A 23,703-nucleotide genomic window follows, 5' to 3' on the forward strand; every position below is an offset into this window, starting at 1 on the left:
ATGGATCCAAGGAGTGTGGCCTTTTGTAGCTGACAGATATAATTTTGGCAATGCGCAGATTTTTTTAAGTGCTATCCAAGATTTTTTGGTATGGTATCCAGTGTGCTCATAACCACCTGGCCCACTATGTCTGGTTTATGCCATATTTTTCCCACTTAGTTTTTCAGATCATTACATTATGGTTTGTCACAGAGCGCCAGATGTTTAGATTGGATTTAGCATTTTTATTTACCTATCAAGTGCTTCCTAAAGACCTTTGATAGGCAGATGTTGTTTGATTATATTAAAAGTATCATAGCAGCTGCTGTAAGTAAAGATGCCTTTTGCAATTGTCTGATGGCTTGTATTATTATTATTATTATTATTATTATTATTATTATTATTATTATTATTATTATTATTGGTTGTCCATTCAGCTAAATGTTTAGACTGGATTTGGCAATTTTATCCACCTATTGAGACCTTCCCAAGGACCTGGGATGGTGATATTGATGGCAATGATGACCTCTCTTGACCTGTCTTGCAGCGGGTACTTGCTTTCTTCTGCTTGACTTTTTTGGACTTCTTCTGCTATGGATACTCTTTGCTATGCCTCACTGGGGCCTCTTCAGTAGCCTCTGCCACTGGCACATTTCTGGCATGCCCAGCAATTGGCTTGTTTAGACACTGTTACTCCTTTTTAGACCTTTGTATTCCACTGCTATTGGATCTCCTCCTGACCTTGACACAGTCTTTTCTCCATAGCTTCAACTGCTGCAACTTCAGACAAATTCAGCCCATTATTTTTATTTCCCCCTCCTCTCTTCAGTAACTCAGCTTTCAGTTTAATTCAGCTTCAGCTGTGCTCAGCTCTTCAGCTCAAAGGAAGACTTTCAGCTCTGTTCAGGCTCCAACAGCATCTCATTCATTTCAGTTGCAGCTGCAGGGAAAAAAAAATCTCTGCCCTATTTCTCTTTGAAATTCCTCTAAGCAGGAGTGTTTAAAATCTGGATGAACATTCCTGTTTCCGCTCTATGCAGATCCATCTTTCCACAAATACACTCTTTAAAAATTACTGAGCAGCTACAATTTATTCATTTTTGCCTTTCCCTATTAAAGATTATCCCCACTAACTTGGTTTGTCTAGTTGAAGTGTGGAGCCTTGGAATGTGATTTTTTTAAGCCTTTAGCAAAAATATGGACATGAATTAGAGAAACTAAAAATTTAAAAAATAGATTTATGTTATTTTTAAGGCAAATGCTACCTTTTTCCATAGTATTCCTACAGTAATCTTTAATCACCCTTTCTTCTCCTGAAATAAACTTGGGTCACAGTCTTTAACCAATAAAATTGTGTACACTTCACTGGGAATCATTTTCTCCATGAATAAGTGATTAATTTTATGTGTGACCATATTCATTCAGTAGAAGAATTTGTGTCAAAAACTGATTTCCCATATTCACCTTTGCTATTGGAATAAATTACAAATACACTTTTCCGCTTTCTATATATCTTAAAGTTTACAATTAAGTAATTATAGAATAGCCTTTTCAAATGACAGATTAAATATGTTATAATCAATTATGCTACAAAATAGATTTTGAAAGATCTCCATTTCTCAAAGGTTTTGTCCCTGTAATGAATGATATTGACCTTGAAATGGTATATGATATTTTACTGTATTGTGAATTTTACAGTAGTTTTTGTCATGATATTATCTGGCCTATTTTTTTTAAAAAAAGACCAGGAATACATATTTGTGAATTTTGTAAAATTTTGCTGTAAAATAAAAACTCTAAAATTACCAGTGGTAAGAGCTAAATTTTTAACTATAAAAACAAAGTCTTTAGCAACACATCAATAAGCATGCATTGTACATGTTTTATGTAATATTTATCAATTATTTTGTTAAACTTTTTGATCTGTTGCCAAATTTTAAATTATATTTGGTACTTTGCTATCTGGGTCTTTTAGCCATAAGGCTTCTGAGTCAAATTCAAGCTACAGTTTATCATCCATATAACCCTTTATAGCTTACATTCTTGATATCTTTGGGAATATCTGCTGCAGATAGAATCAGCCCAGGCAATATTGATGGGCCAATAGGTTTGATACAAACCCCATTCCACAAGTTGTTGGTGGGGCTACGAAGGAAATCCTTGTCTGAACCTCCTTCCTTACTACAAAGTACACAGATTTTGCTGATGTTTGAGGGGGAAAAGCTCCCTTGCCTTTTCATAGAGCAGTGATGGCAAACCTTTTAGAGAGCGAGTGCCCAAACTGCAACCCGAAACCCACTTATGTATTGTCAGGTGCTGGGTGGGTGTGGCCCATTGGGTGGGTGTGGCCCATTGGTTGGCGTGGCTGCGGTGGTAATGGCAGCCTGGGTGGGACTAAAAAGTTCAATCAATCAATTCCAACTTTGCGAGATCTTTTTTTTTTCCCCGCAAGAAGTTGAAACTGATTGATTGAACCTTTTTTTTGCACATGATGGCAGAGGCCTAAAGCAAAAAGGTTTTATAAAACCCAGCTGAAGGCCTAGGACTGGGGCGATGGCGCGCGTGCCTACAGAGAGGGCTCTGTGTGCCACCTGTGGCACGCATGCCATAGGTTTGCCACCACTGTCATAGAGTATGCACCATCAATTTGAAGTTTGGATTCCAGATTCCAGATAAAAGGCATTATTCTCTATCTGCTTAAGAATTAGAAAGCTTTTTTAAAAATTAGTTGACATTCTGAAGAAAGGATTCATTTGTCCTTTATCCAATCCTACATTTGTGATAGATGATAGATATAGATAGATAGATAGATAGATAGATAGATGATAGATAGACAGACAGACAGACAGACAGACAGACAGACAGACAGACAGACACACAGACAGACAGACAGACAGACAGACAATGCTGTTCATTAATACAGGCTTATAGGCTTAAAAATTCGAGACAAGTATATGTTGATGTGACTGGATGACATACAGATTTTTTCATAAGATCCATCTTTACATAAGACTTATGTCAGAAATGTCCTAGAACAACTTTGTAAACACAAGTTTTTTGCTAAAGTTGGAAAAAGATACATGTTTGACCTTCCTCAACTGGATTATTTGAGTTGTTATTACTTTACAGAAAGAGTACAGAAGCAACAGTTAAAATGCAATCATTTCTCATATGGCAACAGTCTAGAAATGTGATTCATGCCATCATTTTTGGCTTTGCCAATGCTTATGTAAGGTTTGTCCCTATTTTTGTAGAATACACACAAAACTGCCAATTCCACTTCTGGGAAAAGGGCATAGGTTTCAATGGTCTCCTTAAGAACAAGCCACTTTACTGAATTTGAAAAAGCGCTTTTTCTTCCAGCCACTATTCAGCATCCAGATTCTGTTTGCCTCTTTTTGTAGAATATGATGCCTTCAATTCTGTTTTGTTTGTTTTTGTCTTCAGGCTACAACAGAGAACGGAAGAACCTTGTGCTTTGTATCTTTTACTCCAAATTTCTTTTCCTAGCTGAAAGGAACTATGATATTTTCAATAAAGGTCACCAGCCAAAAATGCAACATTCCACCAATGAAAACATTTCTTGGAGGAAATAACCCACCCAATAAGATCAGAAGAATTTTTATATAATTAACATGTCTATTTAATAGAATATTCTGTCACATGCACTGTTAAGCAGGCCTGAATATAATTTTCCTTGCCCATCAATGATCTTGAAAGAAAGCAGATTTATCCCCCACCACTCTCTCCTAGATTTGGTCAAGGCTGTGTACAAAAGTGCATAGATAAGGATATCAAGATTGTGATGGTGGTGGTGGTGTGGCTTTCTACTAAGGTTTTACCATTATAGTAAACCTATGAAAATTGCAAGTAAAGACACTAGCAATTTACTAGATGTGATTCTGTTGTCATAGTAGGAAAATTTATATAAAATCTAGTAAAGCAAAGGACGCCTACAAATCTGCTAAGAGGAATTTCTTGCACTGGGAAGTACAGCAGGTATAATTGTGAAACTGGATGACATTTATACAGTACATGCTGCCAGCTTTTTTATGTTAATGGCAGTGACTGAAGCCATAACAAATGCATTAACAATGGGCCAGCAGAATTGAGTATATATTTTTCAGATTTCTGTCCTTGACTATTGCCCTAAACTATGTTACTGGAGATGTTGCTGAGAATCTATACAATCTAGTTTATCCCTCGTTGCTATTATTGTTAACTTGCTGGTTAGTATAGGTCATGTTTAGAAATGCACAAAGCAGAAACATTGTTTTATTTTGAATCCAGAACAAATTATCAAATACTAATGTTCTGCTGAACTGTGGTTGACCTACAGTGGTTTGAGAGAAGTAAAACCTGGAATTATTTGGTTGCTCTGCAAACTGGAATATGCAAAATCTGAATAGGGCAAGGCTAACACACATTGCACCCTCTCGCTTCTCTTTCAGATCAGCATAACTGTCCATCTCCTACTTCCTGATCTTCCCAGTGCCTTCTCTCCCTTCTTTCAGCTGCTAAAATATATTCCACTAGGCTCTCCCCCTGCCCCCTTTCAATCTTCCAATTGCCTAAACGTTTTCTCTTCTGGATGTGTAGGATAATGGCCAAGTTCAAGAATACAGTATTGAGTCCATTCACTTCATTCATCTCACTAAGTTGAAAGCATATTCTAGAGCAGCCATCTACAGCCTCGTGCTTTTTAGAGCTCTTGCACATCATCTGCAGTGAGCAATTCCATGCTTTTGGATTTACACTGAAATAAATTTGGAGAACTCCCTGTTAGGGAATAGCATTGTAGAAGAGTTCCTACATTTTTCTGGACACATGGGCATGCTTCTACTAATCCTTTTCTATTTTCTAAAAAAGTCTAGAAGTTTATATACCTACAAATAAAAATGTTGCTATAGCCCAGGGCTTTTCAACCAGTGGTACGGGTACCACCTGTGGTACATTGGCACCTGGCAGGTGGTTCACGACCATCCTAGAAAAGTGGTAGCAGGGGAGGGGAATGAGCTGAACCAGTAGCAGCACCGCACAAGCCTGAGTGAGAGACAGCTGGAGCTGCAGGGCTGTCAGGGCTCAGCCGAAGTGCCAGGCTCAGCGTAAGCGCCAGGCTCAGCACTTCTTCAGGGCTGTCAGGGCTCAGCAGAAGCACCAGGATCAGCGCCAGTCTCCAGCTGGAGCTCGGCGCTGATCCTGGCGCTTCTGCTGAGCCCAGAAGCAGTGCCGATCAGCTGGAATGTTGCAGCATCTCCAGGGTCTTGTGATTTACATTCACATGCTTGGCAACTGATTCATATTTATGATGGTCACAGTGTCCCAGGGTCATGTGAAGTGACCAAAACCTGCTTCAACCACCCAGCAGAGCGGGGGGAAATAAAAACATTGGACAGGAGAAAAAGCGCTGCCAGGTGGGCAGGCAGGTGTCTTGCTCGGCTGTGGCTTGGGGGGCACTTTTTTCAGTGCCATTGTAACTTCGAACAGTCACTAAACGAACTGTTGTAAGTTGAGGAATACCTGTACTTCATCACTTTTTTCCTTTCTTTTTTTTTTGGTCATCAAGTTTTTGACACCATGCTAGGTGACTGGCGGTACTCGGATGTTGCCATATCCTAAAAGTGGTACAATGGGTGAAAAGGTTGAAAAGCCCTGCTATAGCCTGCTGCTTTTCTTTTTAGGAGCTTCACGTTTATTTAAACTTAATTAAGATAAAGATTAAAAACAAGGTCGGGTAAGGGATAAAACTTTGCAGATGCTAGAAGAAATCTCCTTGGGGATGTCAGATGCTTCTGACTGCTATGTGAACTTTCACATATTAAATATTTTAGCAAGCCATGCAATTAGTACTGGACAAGTCTATCTCGAATATCAAATGACTATTCAAAGTTCAAATATAAGAAAAACAGTACATGGAACGTAAAAGGTAGATAGTATGAGAATTATTTTTCAAACTACACAAATATTTTAAACTTTTATTGGGAAGTATATTTGGAAAATTATATTGTTATATATCAATATACAAATATGCAGTTTAAAAACAACTTTTTAATTTTAGTATTGAACATGTAGCTGTTTTGGATAGGGTGTTTGTGTTATAATATTTTGCTATATTATGCAGTTTGTACTGATTGTTACTATACCTGATGATGAATGCTGATCTGAATCATGTACTGAGTAGGGCAGATATATAATTCAATCAATCAATTAAATAAATACTTAAGAAAGATAATAACATCTGAATTAAAAGTAATTTTGTTAACTTTAAATACATGGACCAAATATTTGCTTGTTTTTTTGTTCTTATATACAGAACTGTATTTTCCTTTGGTGTATCTAAACTGAATTTTCATATAGGGCCAAAAGCATTAAACTGAATTATATACTAGGAGAATGACATGTTACACTGTATGGAAGCATTTTACTGGCCCTGGTTTGTTTTAAAAGCCATAGTAGTTTGTTTAAAAAAATCAGGTAAGCCATTCAACACAGATTGTATACCATAGTAACTGAGTTCTAACTCTAAGTTATTCTTCATAAAAATAAATATATGTACAATATCGTCATAGAATAAAATATCACACTATCTTTTGATAAGCTAAAATAAAATATACATTATTCATCTGATCCGTATACATATTGGGTTGTATGAAATTAGATTTATTAGATGTATTTATTACTAGATTTCTTGATGCTTGTTTATTGATCCATGCAAGATAGACATATATAGGGTTAGGGATGAATACTTGCCATTTCTCTTAATAGATAACATAATCAGGTAGTTTATTGTATTTGATAGTCAAAAGGGATGACTAATAGCATGTCTCTGTACAATCTGGCATTAATTTGTTTTCATTGCACCCTTGCTGATAGCTTCATAAAGCTAATTTAGTAGCACAGTGATATAAAAGTAACAAATGAATCAAACATCTGAATAAATATTCAGATGACATTGTTATTTTTTTCACAGTATTCACTTTCCAATTTGCATACAATTTAGGTTTCTAAAACCAAACTTCTCTTAAGATATATTAACACATTTACAGATCTTAAATTCTGAATTTATTCTTAAAGAAAAAACAATTCATAACAATTATTCTATAAATTATGATCTGCTATGTTCTGTATCTAACATTTCAGGAACTGCATAATTAAAATTCAATAATTAAAGTTGATAATAGTTTCATGGTGTTGCATATGCTGTAATGGTAGTTTATCTTTCATGAAGAATGGACTATAATTTTAAGGCCACAGTTATGCTCATTGGCAAGAAATTTTTTTTTCTTATGTCAGTAGAGTTCTTTTTACTCTGCATATCAGAAAATATAAATGTGCCTGTGCCCAAAATAATTGAGCAGACAAAATCTCAAATAAATGAATCATAGGTTGCACTGCACAGATTGCATTGCATGTTGCTTCATGATTGTCATGAATCATTTCATGTCATTTCAGCACCATTTGTAACTTTGAATGGTCACTGAATGAGTGATTGGCAAATACTTAAATGAGTGATTGCCAATCACTCATTCAGTGACCATTCAAAATCATAATGGTGCTGAAAAAAAGATTTATGATTGCTGCTCAAAACTGTGACTACCTGTATACTTATCCCATCAAAGGGATCTGTTACATTCTCACAGTATTATCTGCTTAGTGTTAAATTATTCACACATGGTTGCATGCTTTACTTAGCCATAAATTTAACTCAATATTCATCTCATATAAAACATTCCATAATTCAAGCCTATAATGTAAAATTAAATGAAATAGGCCCTCTTCCCAGATGTAGATTGAAGGGGCCTGATTGTGGACCATATGATCACCATTTGTAAACTTTCTGGCTGGCTTCCCACAAGCAAAGTCAATAGGGGAAGACATTTGTTTACTTATTGCATGATTCACTTAACAACAGTGGCAAAAAGTTTGCAAAATGGGGCAAAACTCACTTAACAACTGCCACTTAACAGAAATTTTGGGCTCAATAAGTCTAGCACTACCTATATTACATTTTCTACTGTTTGCGGCTGCCCAAACTGAGCACAGTAAAAAAAAACTACTCATATTCTTGAAAGATATTGGACACTGGATAAGGAAGGACAAGCTAAGATATCTCCAAATGAACAGAAATAATGACCATGGCTAAGAGTGAAGGACTGGTGAATAGATTGGACTCACAGATAAGGAGAAGAGAGGAGAGGAGATTGCCACTTGTACCCTCAAAAAACTGTTTTTCATGTGGAGACTGAGCAGGTGGCTGGATCAGAAGACCTTCAAGGTCCCTTCCAGCTCTATTCTAGTCTAAGATTCTAAGACTGTTTGAGTACAGGGAGATGAAGAGAACCAACACACTCTCAAGCACAGTGGATCCTTTTAAAGGACTCTGGGTTTATTCACCCACTTTCTAATCATTTCAGAAATTATTCAGATACCTTAAGGACTTTAGAGATCTTCAAAATAATGGTTGAAAAACCACCTGGTGAATTTTCTTCATTCTTAAATAAAAGAAAAATTAGCTATAAGCTTAAGAATTTTAAAAATTAGAAATAAACAGCAAAAGCCTAAACAAGAATCTGATGTAGGAAAGTTATAAATGAATTAAGCAACTAAACAAACTGGCAATAATGGAATATTAGGACTTTTGCTTTAAGATTGAATGAAGACATTTGTGAGAATCAATTTGTTTAGTCTATCTAAACCAATCAATATTAAAACAGTAATTTGAGTCTTTCTGATTCAGAAACTGAAAACTCTCTTTTCTGACTTTGGTTCACATTGGCACATGTAAAATGGCAGAAAATACTTTGAGTTTTCAAATTCTTCAGGAGATGGAGTCAAAAAATAGCTGTTTCAATCTCAGCTGTGATGCATGCTTCTATGAACAGATTATGTCCTAAACATATTATAGAAGAAATTGATGATTTAAAAGAAAACATCTTGGACAATTTTACAAGATAAAGAGATGAAACAATTTTGCTTAATGCAGAAATATCAAAAAAGAATTTGCAGAAGTGCTGGAAAATAAGAAGAGAAAACATCTAAAGTAGAAACTAGTCTGCATAAGGACTGTTTACTGGACTTACAAAAGAAATTTGTTGAAAGTCTTGAAGAAATTCTTGAGATGGGAAAATAATAATGAAAGAGAAATGAAATCCTATAACAGCATCTGAATGAAATAAGGATTAAAATTGTTAGCAGCAAAAGAGTGAGTTTTTATTTGTTGATCAAGGCTAAAATAAGACATGTTTGTATAAATCTGAGGTTCCTTTACATACTATTTGCTGACACCAAGACTGAAATTTTAATGTTTAACAGATTTGCTTAAGAATAAGTGCTGGGTTATGGGAAGAAGAGATACTTTCATGTAATCTTACAGGGGGGATGAACTTGCTTGAATTTGTGATGAAGATTGAAAGCTACTTTATATATTTTTTCCTTTCTCTTTTTGTACACCATTAATTTTCTTTTTTATTTTTCTTTCTTAGTTTAGATTGCATTTTCTCTTACTGTTGTTATTAAAGCTTTCAATTTTTTTAAAAAAAAAATCTTGAAATATATTGATGTGTCTCCTATTATGAGATCCGTAAGAGTGATTCAGGACCATATCAGGAGTCGTGTCAATTCATGCAAACAAAAGGACTTCTTTTGTTTACTTATATTCTGAGGTAAGTAATTTTAAAAAGTTATAACTTTTTGTAAAATAAGCAGCATTTTTTAAAATTTTCACAAACTTTATGATGATTCTTGTTAACTTTAAATATCACAAGTAAATATAACAATGAAATTGCCTTTGAAGAGGGATACGGTGTGTTAGGAATAAACACACAGAAAGTAGGTGAATTTTAAAATCAGCTGACATCCAAATTCTGTATGCATTTACCATTTGCCCCTTACACATTTTTAATTGCTGTTCTGCACCAAATAAAAGAAACTAAATGTGTTACATGGGAATGAGGAAAAGAAAAAAAATATCAATCAGGATCTTTAGTAGGATGATGAGTGTATGTGTTAAAAAGAATAGTGATATTGATAATAACAAGTAAATTTTACACCTTGAATATCCTTTTAAATATCTTTGCGGCTAATATCTGTGACTTTCTTTTAGTTGTTTGCAATGAAATCTTTTTGATTAAAAAGCAGTGACTACCTTTGAGCAGATAATCTGCATCCCGGGATATTCAGAATATTCCACCTCTTTCCATGGGGGGTGAGCTTTTACCCACCGTAGATAGGGCTCGCAACTTGGGAGTCCTCCTACATTCGCGGCTTACTCTGGAAGATCATATAGTGGCTGTGACTAGGGGGACTTTCGCCCAGGTTCGCCTGGTGCGCCAGTTGCGGCCCTATCTGGACCGGGATGCCCTGTGTACGGTCACTCATGCGCTCGTGACCTCTCGTCTGGACTACTGCAACGCTCTCTACATGGGGCTTCCCTTGAAGACCACTCGGAGGCTCCAGCTGGTACAGAATGCAGCCACAAGAGTTGTCTTGGGAGTCACCCGGTACTCCCATGTTACACCTTTGCTCTGCGAGCTGCATTGGTTACCAGTTGTCTTCCGGGTGAGATTCAAGGTTCTGGTAATGGTTTTCAAGGCCCTACATGGCATGGGTCCGGAGTACCTCGGGGATCACCTGCTACTGGCGTCAACTTCCCTCCGCCCTGTGCGTTCCCACAGAGAGGGCCTCCTCAGGGTGCCACCGGCCAGAGAATGTCGGCTAGTGGCCCCCAGGGGGAGGGCCTTCTCTGTGGGCGCTCTGGCTCTATGGAATCAGCTGCCAGTTGAGCTCCGGATGGCACCTGACCTTCGCTCCTTCCGACGCGGTCTGAAGACCTATCTATTTGAACAAGCCGGCCTGGCCTGATGGGGGATGTGTTGGGGTTTTTACTGGGGATTTTTATATCACTATTGATTGTTTTAGCTCAGGCTCCTATTTAATTCTTTTTTAATCTTTGTATTCTGTATTTTTTATATGTGTCCTGTTCACCGCCCTGAGTCCTTCGGGAGAAGGGCGGGATACAAATATAATAAAATAAAATAAAAATAAAAAATAAATAACCTGGAAAGTTGTCAGAAAGAATAAAAGTAGAAAACCAGAGTAATCATAAATTGCCTATAAAGTTGATATTAAACCCCACATTTCCTAGTAAGATACTGATATGCTTACATTACAAATGTATGTGGAAAGTGAACTGAATTTGGACTAGCAATATTTTTGACCTAGAAAATGTAGACATCATATTGTGGCAAGTTGATGCCATTTTTATCTTTTAAAAGGTTTAATTTCATCTAGGATAATATAAGAGGGAAGAAATCATTAACTGATTCTTGCATCAGCAATCTTTGATGTGAGATTGTGTTGTTGTTAGTTGCGAAGTCATGTCCGACCCATTGTGACCCTATGGACAACGTTCCTCCAGGCCTTCCTTTCCTCTACCATCTTCTGGAGTCCATTTAGGCTCATGCCTACTGCTTCAGTGTCTCCATCCAGCCACCTCATTCTCTGTTGTCCCCTTCTTCTCTTGCCCTTAACCTTTCCCAGCATTAGGCTCTTCTCCAGTGAGTCCTTCCTTCTCATTAGGTGGCCAAAGTATTTGAGCTTCAACTTCAGGATCTGGCCTTCTAAAGAGCAGTCAGGGTTGATCTCCTCTAGGACTGACCGGTTTGATTGCCTTGCAGTCCAAGGGACTCGCAGGAGTCTTCTCCAGCACCATAGTTCAAAGTCTTCAATTCTTTGGCGCTCAGCCTTTCTTATGGTCCAACATTCACAGCCATACATTGCAACTGGGAAGACCATAGCCTTGACTATACGCACTTTTGTTGGCAGGGTGATGTCTCTGCTTTTTAGTGTGCTGTCTAGATTTGCCATGACTTTCCTCCCCAGGAGCAAGCATCTTTTAATTTCTTGGCTGCAGTCCCTGTCTGCGGTGATCTTGGAGCCCAGGAAAATAAAATCTGTCACCACCTCCATTTCCATTGGTTTTCTTAATGTTTAGCTTCAATCCAACTTTTGCACCCTCCTTCTTCACTAGTAACAGGAGGCTCTTTAGTTCCTCTTCACTTTCTGCCATTAGAGTGGTATCATCTGCATATCTTAGGTTGTTGATATTTCTCCAAGCAATTTTAATTCCATTTTTTGATTCATCTAGCCCTGCCTTTCTCATGATGTGCTCTGCATATAAGTTAAACAGGCAGGGTGACAGTATACAGCCTTGCCGGACTCCTTTCCTAATTTTGAACCAATCAGTGGTTCTGTGTCCAGTTCTCACTGTTGCTTCTTTACCCGCATATAGGTTTCTCAAGAGACAAATAAGATGGTCTGGTACTCCCATCTCTTTAAGAACTTGCCACAGTTTGTTGTGATCCACACAATCAAATGCTTTAGCATAGTCAATGAAGCAGAAGTAGATGTTTTTCTGGAACTCCTTAGCTTTCTCCATGATCCAGCATATGTTGGCAATTTGATCTCTAGTTCCTCTGCCTCTTCAAAATCCTGCCTGTACTTCTGGCAGTTCTCGATCCACATACTGCTGGAGTCTAGCTTGTAGGATTTTAAGCATAACTTTACTAGCATGTGAAATGAGTGCAATGGTGTGATAGTTTGAACATTCTTTGGCACTGCCTTTCTTTGGAATTGGAATGTAAACTGATCTTTTCCAATCCTGTGGCCACTGTTGAGTTTTCCAAATTTGCTGGCAAATTGAGTGTAGCACTTTTACTGCATCGTCTTTTAAGATTTTGAATAGCTCAGCTGGAATACTATCACCTCCACTAGCTTTGTTGTTGCTCAGCTTTCCTAAGGTCCCTTTCACTTCACATTCTAGGATGTCTGGCTCAAGATCAGTGACCACCTCATCGTGGTTATCAGGGACGTTAAGCTCGTTCTTGTATAGTTCTTCTGTGTAATTTTGCCACCTCTTCTTAATCTCTTCTGCCTCTGTTAGGTCCCTGCCATTTTGGTCCTTTATCATGCCCATTTTTGCATGAAACGTTCCTTTCATCTCTCCAATTTTCTTGAAAAGATCTCTGGTCCTCCCTATTCTATTGTTTTCTTCTATTTCTTTGCATTGTTCATTTAAGAAGGCATTCTTATCTCTTCTAGCTATTCTTTGGAATTCTGCATTTAATTGGGCATATCTTTCTTTTTCTCCCTTGCCTTTCACTTCCCTCCTTTCCTCGGCTATTTGTAAAGCTTCCTCAGACAGACATTTTGCTTTCTTGCATTTCTTTTTCTTTGGGATGGTTTTGGTTGCTACCTGTTGTATAATGTTGCGAACCTCTGTCCATAGTTCTTCAGGCACTCTGTCTATCAGATCTAATTCCTTAAATCTATTCGTCACCTCTACTGTATATTGAACAGGGATATGATTTAATTCATACCTGACTGGCCTAGTGCTTTTCCCTACTTTCTTTAATTTAAGCCTAAACTTTGCAACAAGAAGCTCATGGTCTGAGCCACAATCAGCTCCTGGTCTTGTTTTTACTGACTGTATAGAGTTTCTCCATCTTTGGCTGCAGAGCATATAGTCAATCTGATTTCTGTGTTGACTGTCTGGTGATGTCCATGTGTAAAGCCGTCTCTTGGGTTGTTGGAAAAGAGTGTTTGCTATGACCATCGTATTCTCTTGACAAAATTCTATCAGCCTGTGCCCTGCTTCATTTTGTACTCCAAGGCCAAACTTGCCTGTTATTCCAGTTATCTTTTGGCTTCCTACTTTAGCATTCCAATCCCCCATGATGATAAGGACATCATTTTGGGGTGTTAGTTCTATAAGGTACTGTAGGGCTTCATAAAAGGTAAAGGTAAAGGTTCCCCCGCACATGTGTGCTAGTCGTTTCCGACTCTAGGGGCCGGTGCTCATCTCCGTTTCAAAGCCGAAGAGCCAGCGCTTGTCCGAGGACGTCTCCGTGGTCATGTGGCCGGCATGACTAGACGCCAAAGGCGCACGGAACGCTGTTACCTTCCCAACGTAGTGGTCCCTATTTTTCTACTTGCATTTTTTACGTGCTTTCGAACTGCTAGGTTGGCAGAAGCTGGGACGAGTAACAGGCGCTCACTCTGCTACGCGGCACTCGGGATTCGACCCGCCAAACTGCCGACCTTCTGATCGACAAGCTCAGCGTCCTAACCCACTGAGCCACCGCTTCATAGAACCGGTCAATTTCATCCTCTTCAGCACCAGTGGTTGGGGCATAGACTTGGACTACTGTGATATTGAATGGTTTGCCTTGGATTCGAACTGAGATCATTCTGTCATTTTGAGGATTGTATCCCAGTATTGCTTTTCCTACTTTTTTATTGACTATGAAGGCTACTCCATTTCTTCTGAGGGATTCTTGCCCGCAGTAGTATACCTGATGGACATCTGAATTAAATTCACCCATTCCTGTCCATTTTAGTTCGCTGATACCTAAGATGTCGATGTTCAGTCTTGTCATCTCTTGTTTGACCACGTCCAGCTTTCATGGATCTTACATTCCAGGTTCCTATGGAGAAAAAAATCTTTACAGCATCAGACTTTCCTTTCACCACCAGACACATCCACAGCTGAGTGTCCTTTCGGCTTTGGCCCAGTCGCTTCATTCTTTCTGGCACTACTAGTACTAGCCCTCTGCTCTTCCCCAGTAGCATATTGGACGCCTTCCGACCTGAGGGGCTCATCTTCCAGCATCATATCTTGTTTCTTTTTGGTACTGTCCATGGGGTTTTCATAGCAAAGATACTGGAGTGGGTTGCCATTTCCTTTTCCAGTGGATCACGTTTTGTCAGAACTCTCTGCTATGACCTGTCTGTCTTGGGTGGCCCTGCATGGCATAGCACATAGCTTCATTGAATTACACAAGCCCCTTCGCCACGACAAGGCAGTAATCCATGAAGGGGTGTGAGATTGTAAATTATGAATATTTACTAGGAATTATTGGGAATAAATACACAAAAGCTATGGCCCACTTTATGGACAGTACTCCTATAGTTTAAAAAAGAATAATTATTTGCTTTTTGTTTTTTTTCCTTTCTTTTCTTTCTTACTTGTTCTCTATGTACAGTGTAAAATTGAATTGTTAAATTGTTAAATTATCATGCATTTCCTAGCTTCAAATAATGTCATTACTGACACAGACACACACACACACGCACACAAACAAACAGAGGGGGGAGCGGGGAGAGAGAGAGAGAGAGATTCTATTGTTTTACACAAGCATCTCAGCAGTGGCAATCCCAAACTGGATTCTCAATTCACAACAAGCAATTATAAATTGCTCTATTACACCCAGGATATGCCTAAATTATCTCCTTGGAAGTAATTACCCCAAATTAAAAACCACTGGTCAAAAAATTGGTGCATCTGTATATGCCATCCCCTCTCTATACGTTGCTTCTTTCTTCTGAGTCAACTTTGGACAAGTGCTGAGTTCTTGTAAGATTTATTTATTTATTTTTGTTTATTTAATTTAATTTGTATACCGCCCTTCTCCCGAAGGACTCAGGGCGGTGAACAGGGCAATAAATACTAAAATACAAAAATACAAAAATTAAAAACAGATTAAACCAAAGGCCCAATACAATAAATAAATTACATAAAAACAGTAATAAAACCAAAACCCATCAGACCAGGCCGGCGTGTTCAAACAAATAGGTTTTTAGATCACGTCAGAAGGAGCGAAGGTCGGGAGCCATCCAGAGCTCAACCGGTAAACGGTTCCACAGATCAGGTGCACCCACAGAGAATGCCCTCCCCCTGGGGGCCACCAGTCGGCACTCTCTGACCGGTGGCACCCTGAGGAGGCCCTCTCTGTGGGAGCGCACTGGGCGGAGGGAAGTTGATGCCGGCCGCAGGTGATCCCTAAGGTACTCCGGACCCATGCCATGTAGGGCTTTATAGGTCATTACCAACACCTTGAATCTCACCCGGTAGGCAACTGGAAGCCAATGCATCTCACGGAGCAGAGGTGTAACATGGGAGTATTGGGAGATCCCCAACACGACTCTCGTGGCTGCATTCTGCACCAGTTGGAGCCTCCGAGTGGTCCTCAAGGGCAGCCCCATGTAGAGAGCGTTGCAGTAGTCTAACCGAGAGGTCACGAGCGCATGAGTGACTGTACGCAAGGCATCCTGGTCTAGATAGGGCCGCAACTGGTGCACCAGGTGAACCTGGGTGAAGGCCCCCCTAGTCACAGTTACTATATGATCTTCTAAAGAAAGCTGTGAATCTAGGAGGACTCCCAAGTTGCAGGCCCTATCTACAGGGGGTAATAACTCACCCCCCATAATAAGAGATGGAATACTCTGAGTTTCCCGAGATGCCGGCACGCACAGCCACTCAGTCTTGTCAGGGTTGAGCTGAAGCCTGTTCCTCCCCATCCAGACCCGAACCGCCTCCAGGCAACGGGACATCACGTCGAGGGCATCACTGGGGTGGTTTGGGGTCGAAATGAAAAGCTGGGTATCATCAGCATACTGATGATACCCAACTCCAAAACCACGAATGATCTCACCCAGAGGCTTCATGTAGATGTTGAACAGGAGAGGCTAGGGGACCGACCCCTGAGGAACTCCACAAACGAGAGGCCTCGAGGCCGACCTCTGTCCCCCTGCCAACACCGACTGTGAATGTCCCAGAAGGTAGGAGGAGAACCACTGAAGAACCGTGCCTCCCAATCCCAATCCCCTGAGACGCCACAGCAGGATACCATGGTCGATGGTATCAAAAGCCGCTGAGAGGTCTAATAGGACTAGGACAAAGGAACATCCCCTGTCCCGAGCCCTCCAGAGATCATTCATCAGAGCGACCAATGCCGTCTCCGTGCTGTACCCGGGCCTGAAACCCGATTGGTACAGGTCTAGATAGTCAGTTTCCTCCAGGACCAAAGGGAGCTGATGCGCCACCACGCTCTCAACAACCTTCGTAAGAAAGCGAAGGTTGGAGACCGGACGAAAGTTGTTTAATACAGCTGGGTCCAAGGCAGGCTTCTTGAGGAGAGGTCTCACCACCGCTTCCTTCAAGACGGCAGGGAAACTACCCTCACTCAAATATGCAGATATCACCGCCTGGACCCAGCCTCGTGTGCCCTCCCGAGCTGCATAAACCAGCCAGGAAGGGCACGGGTCCAATAAACACGTGGTGGAGCTCAGCTTCCCCATAATCCTGTCCACTTCTTCCGGAGTCACAGGATCGAACTCCTCCCAGATAACATCGACAAGACCACCCATGTCCTGATCGTCAGACTCAGTCGGAGTCCAAACCAGTCCGAATCTGAGCGATTTTGTCCGACAGATGTTGACTAAACTCCTCGGCACGACCCTGCAAGGGTTCCTCCCTCACCTCCTGATTAAGGAGGGAGTGGGTCACCCTAAACAGGGCGGCCGGGCGGTTATCTGCGGACGCAATGAGGGTAGCGAAGTAATTAGACCTCACCATCCTCATCGCTGTGAGATAAGAACTAGTAAAGGATCTTAGTCGCGATCGGTCGGATTCAGACCGGCTGGATCTCCAACAGCTCTCTAGGCCCCGTCTCTGACACTTCATCTCCCGGAGCTCCGCGGAAAACCATGGAGCCCACTGGGATCTGCACCGGGTCTGGGGCCACAAGGGTACAACTCGATCAAGTGCCTCCGTGGCTGCCTTTTCCCAGGCTTCCACTAAGGCATCCGCCGAGCTGTGAGCAAAGGAGGCAGGTGGGGACCCCAGCGCTGCCTGGAACCTCTCAGAGTCCATTAAGCGCCTGGGGCAGAACCATCTCGTTGGTTCAACAGGCCCACGACGGGGAGTGGCAAAACGGAAGACCAGCCACAGGAGATGATGATCGGTCCATGACAGGGGCAAAACAATTGGAGAACCCCCACCAAGATCATCTAACCACCGTCCAGATAGAAAAACCAAATCGAGCGTGTGGCCCCCCACATGAGTCGGTCCCTGAATTACTTGCGTCAGGTCAATGGCTGTCATGGAAGCCATGAACTCCCGAGCTAACTCAGATGATCCTCCCAGGGATGGTAGATTGAAGTCACCCAAAACCATGAGTTTGGGGAACTCAATCACCAGCCCCAAGAGGATATCGAGAAGCTCAGGCAGGGCTGCTGCTGCACAACTAGGCGAAAGGTATACCAGCAGCAAGCCCAACTGCGCCCTAGGGCCACATCTCAGGAGGAGGGACTCACACCCGGCTATTTGGACAACGGTGGCCTCCTGCGGACACAGGGTCTCCCTCATAACTACTGCCACTCCCCCACCCCTACCCTGAGCCCGAGGCCGGTGAAGCACCCGGAAACCTGGTGGGCAAAGATCAACCAGAGGGATACCACCCTCTGGGCCCAACCAGGTCTCCGTAATGCAAGCCAGGTCCGCATGCTCACCCCCAACCAGATCCCAGATGAGAGGAGCCTTATTGACAATGGACCTGGCATTCAAGTACACCAGCCGGAGCTCAGGTGGCTGCTCATCCTCGCTCCCGGAGCCTCGGGGCAAAACCAGAGGGTTGGAGTGCCTCACCACTTGGAGATAGCGGAGACGCACTCCTAGATGTCGATACGGCCCTCTGTTCGTACACCTGCTGCCATTCCCTAACGTCGTGTTCAAACAGTGCAGGAATTGGGAATTGTTTCTACTCAGAAGCTTCTTATGTTGTTTGGTCTTGTGTTTGGGTAGGCAGAGATAAGTTTGGGCATATAGAAGGATATGCAGTGGAGTTTGTATGTGGATATTTGAAGCATAATTGCACAATGTATGTGTTTAACTGAGTTGTATTTGTTTAATGTGTCTATGCATTTGTGTTAAATTTAGTCTGTTTTTAAATAAATGAGAAACTTTGTCAATGCAAAGTAGTAAATAAAAATATTGCAAATATCTGACATTAATTAGCTTATTTTCAACTTATTTTGAAGTTGAACTTTCAGACTATTTTCCCTATAGAACAGCTATATATTTACATTAGAAATGATATCAGTCTGCTCAAAATAGGTAACCTTTTATGTTAATAAAAGTAAATAGAATAGAATAGAATAGAATAGAATAGAATAGAATAGAATAGAATAGAATAGAATAGAATAGAATAGAATAGAATAGAATAGAATAGAATAGCAGAAGGGACCTTGGAGGTCTTCTAGTCCAGAGGTCCCCAACCTTTTGGGCACCAGGAATCACTTATGTGGAGAGGTTTTTCCGTGGACTGGAGGGGGCGTGGTTTAGTGTGTTACCTGCATCCCGTGGATGGGGCTTTCCTTGTTTGTGCAGATTGTTTGTTGACATGCTGCGTATGTACTGGTCCATGGATCAGGGATTGGAGACCCTGATCCATGGTGAAATAAATATTAACATTCATATGGAAATAGTATTTACAGTGGTGGGATTCAAATATGTGAACAACCGGTTTTCTGTGTGAATGCTGCTTCTGGAAGTCCATTCTGGGCCTGGGCAACAAAAAATTAGCTACTGGTTCTGCCAAAGTGGTGTGAACTGGCTGAATCCCACCACTGAGTATTTAGTAAAAAAGAACCAAAAGATTTTGGTGATTTCAGTAACATTGATTTTCCTTTTCCACATCAATATCTAAAACCTTTCCCAACAATAACAGTAGAAGAAAATATTTGTAGCTCAGAATAGAACTGAAGGTGCTCTCTGAGCTTGGTTGTTTTCTTGCAGACATTTCACTACCAAACTAGGTAACATCATCAGTGCTAGTAAGGAGTGGGGTTTGCTCTCATTTTATGTTTAACAAGTCAGTGAACTACTGTATATAAATAGGTATGGAAAGATAGAAAGACATAAAGACCAATCTACTTATAACTATTTTGCAGATTTCCAATAAAGCTAAAGGAATCTTTGTGGATGTCATTTTAAATATTAGTTATTTTTGTAGATAGCTGAATATTAATATCTTATACATGAACCATGATGGTTGATTTAGCATAAAGAACATGAAGTTTTTAATTTCCCTGCAGAATCATTAGCAAGTTCATCACTTCTTATTCATGAGAGATATTACTGTTTTATTACTATATTGAAGCAAGGGGAAAATCAGCAGCAAATCAGCAGTGTTGGCTTCTGTTATGCCAAACTTTCAAAAGTGCAAATTCACAGAAGTCGTCATTTAAGCTCTCCAGGTTTGCACCTTTGAGTATTAAAACCCATTGTGAAGGCAGGTAACAGAATGCATATTAAATTGATTTTATGAACAAATCCATTTCGCATTTACATGGTTATTTTTAATAGTAAAAACAGCACAAGTGACAGTTTCCCATCAAAGACAACTGATTCCCTGTTGGCCGGGAATCCAGGAAGTCCAGGCATTTGTGATTGTACACAGCTAGTATGACCCTTCCCCCACATAGTCCTTTACAATGTGTATTCATGTTTTTGTCTGATGGCTTTTTCTAGTTCTTTCAGTCCAGGTGCCAGCAAGTAACTATGACATTATGAAATTGTTGCTTTTCACTCATTAATTTAAATTTTATTGACTCTTTAGGGAAGGAAATTGACCTATGAAATTTTGGAAAAAGTGTCTGCTTATGGGCAGAACTCTCTTCTCTGTTCTCACCTTTTAATGAGATTTTATGGGTATGCCACTGCCTGCATCAATATAATTAATATTTTAACTGAGCAGTTACAAAAACTAAAATAATTTTTCTACTTTTTAATTGGATGTCTGGAAGTAAATTTATAATTCACTAATTTATTAAGTGTTATTCTCAATGGCAGAATAATCTTTCTTATAAGATTTCTTACATAAATTCAGAATGAAGTCTTATTTAATCAGTACGGTTATTTTGTTATTTATTTTATTTTGCCAACAGCTGTTGTACAGTTAATAAGAGTCACATTTAGAGGCTTTAGAAGAGTTCAAAATTATCTTCAGAGATACAAGCAAACAAACAATGACAATGAAATCTTCAGTTGATGCTTCAAAAATGTCTGCTTTCTGTTTTCCAGTTGAAAAAAACTTCTTCATTGAAACATGAAAACGGATGTGTTTGAGCAGATGGCAGATTTTTAAATCTTTTCTTTAATATTCAAGTCCTGCTCTGCTTTATGAACATTATTGTACATTGTCAGTATTTAAGTTTTCAAAAGCAGAGAGAATAGTTAATCTGAAAATGGTAACTCTCTGTAGAAAATATTACTTAGAGCTATAATAAAAATGTAGTGTTTGTAATGGTTCACACAGAGGCTGTTTTTTGTTTACTCATTTGCAAGAAGACAAGCAAATGTGTTTATCTGAATTTTGGATAATGCAGAATATTCAGAGATTGTTCTGAAACAGAGTTCTAGTTTTGATGAACATGACAGTGATTAAGGCCCTTTTTGTTTGGAGGTCTTCCGGGCACAATACTGCTGTGCTAATTTTTCACAGAGATTGATCACACTCTGCCACTTTGTAATATACACGACTGCTCTGGGATACTGAATATGTGTAAGATATCACTTACAATTATCTATGTTTTTATTAGCTGTTCATTAAAATCTTATTTTCATTGTGGAAAATATTTATAATTCTGTCACATTCTTATTCAACAGATATATTTAATAGGCAGAAACAATGTTATGTATTTTCTTTTAAGGTCTACTGCATGCAAACTTCTGCTTTAGTTATTTTGGAAATGATGTGACTCAGAAGTCACAGACCTTATAGAAACAACATTCCTAACTATTATCCAGATATTTGTCATTAAATCATCATATAATACTGTGTATTAGATGTGCAATTTAATAGAATTATTACATTAATAAATGTAATAGTTTATTTAATTAATCTATTTCTAATTTTCAGTATAGTTACTAAGAGGTGGCTCAGTGGCTTAATGATGCTGGTGGTGGTCTCAGCTGCAGCAGTTTGAGCCCTAGCTCTGCGTTGCAAGGTGAGCTTCTGTCACTTGCCTCACCTTCTGTCCACCTAACAGTTCAAAAGCATATACTATGCAAGTAGCTAGATAGGTACCTCTTCAGTGGTGAGACAAGCTGGTGCTCTTTGCAGGCAGTTAGATTCCTGATGGCTCTGAATCTTCCCCGTTGCAGCACCCGCTTGTAAGGCATCTCCAGGAAGGGAGCAGATTTTGAGTGATGCTGCAGGAAGAGCCACTCATCTTTCTCTCTGGTGTGTAGCCAGCTCAACTTCCTGTGGCTTGGGAAGTGCGCAAGTGTGTTCTATAACAGGGCTGGTAGCTTGGTAAGCCAAACTACTACTCTGTAATAGCACTGTGGGCTCCTGGCTACTGTAACAGCACCATATATTACTACTACAACAATAATTCTAGTTGTTACCTGAAAAAACCCATTACGGGGCAAAAAACAATATTCAAGAATATTGCATATTATGTCTTATTTAGTAATAAAAGTGTTTTTTGAGCTCAACGGTGCTTATGCACACTATCTTGTCCTAGATATAGCAGCTGAAATAACACTTTATCTACCTAACGTATCTAGTTTGTAGGAACTCAGTCATTGGGGTTTGTAAACATTATTTATATTTCAGTGTTATAATTAATCAGGCTTTTTCAAGATTAAATACTTTTTTCTTCACAATATTGTGCTTTATAGTCTCAATAAATAATATGTTTGTGCCTGCTGATTGGATTATATTGCTTTGCATTTCACATAATAGAACAGATAAATATTTTGTAAAACTACAAAAGGCTGTTATAGTAAGTATATAAAATATGGGATAGTATATTCTGAAAGAAAGTTTCCCCCTCTCCAGCTCTTTTTTTCCTAATATATGTATGTGACATATAATTTTGATGCTCAAATTTCAATAAAACTTCCTTCAAGAAAATCAATAATATAAAATAAACGTGTTGCTGCATTGCATTCAACATATTTAAGGTACAGTGTCCATGCAGTTGAAAATTAGCAAGCATGAACAAAACGCTTAATTATAAGTCTTCACATGATGCTCTAGACCAGAAATATGCAAGCTTTTTAGCCTAGGGACTACATGATATTGTTGAAAAGTGCAGGAATTAGGCTGGAGTTATTGTGACATATTATCCTGATTCAGAGCAAGAAGATGTCCCTTAAGATACTCCAACTCTTAACATACCATTTTGTCCCTCAAGAATTTCCCAGTAATAAAAACAAAGGAAGGATAGATAGATAGATAGATAGATAGATAGATAGATAGATAGATAGATAGATAGATAGATAGATAGATAAATAACCCACAATCCCTACACTTTTCAGTTCCACCCATTTGTGGCTATGGGTGCCACAAACAGGGTTCCATTGTTCCGTATGTGGCCTTTAGAAAAGGTTTATCATTTCACACTACTCTTTGAAATGCCATATTTGGAGCTACGTACAACTTTAGTTTCAGTTTAATTCATAGGTTTGAAGCAGCACTTTTGTAATTAGGAAATGATTCAACAAACTATTTCTTGTCTTTGTACTTCTCTTCAGTATTATATTGTTTCATTAAGTTAGCAACTAATATTTAATTTTTAAAACATGCATATAGTAAAATACAAATCTAATTTTTTATTACTAAAACATTTATTTTCAACCATAGGTTTTAGCAAAATACGTATAAAATTCAGCAATCATATCAGTTCAGTACATCCTCTCTAATATTAACAGTACTATTTGTCTGAGTACACTTTCATATCTTCCTTGTAGCCTTTGCAACAATGCACATTGTTTCATTACCTATTTGCCTTCATCATGGAATGAAAAGTGGGTTTTTTTAAGTAGAGCAATTTAATTGGATTAACCAGGGTGTGATGAATCTAGTTCTGGCTTTG

This window comes from Vipera berus (genome assembly GCF_964194415.1).
Source record: "Vipera berus genome assembly, chromosome: 3".
NCBI classification, from domain to species: domain Eukaryota; kingdom Metazoa; phylum Chordata; class Lepidosauria; order Squamata; family Viperidae; genus Vipera; species Vipera berus.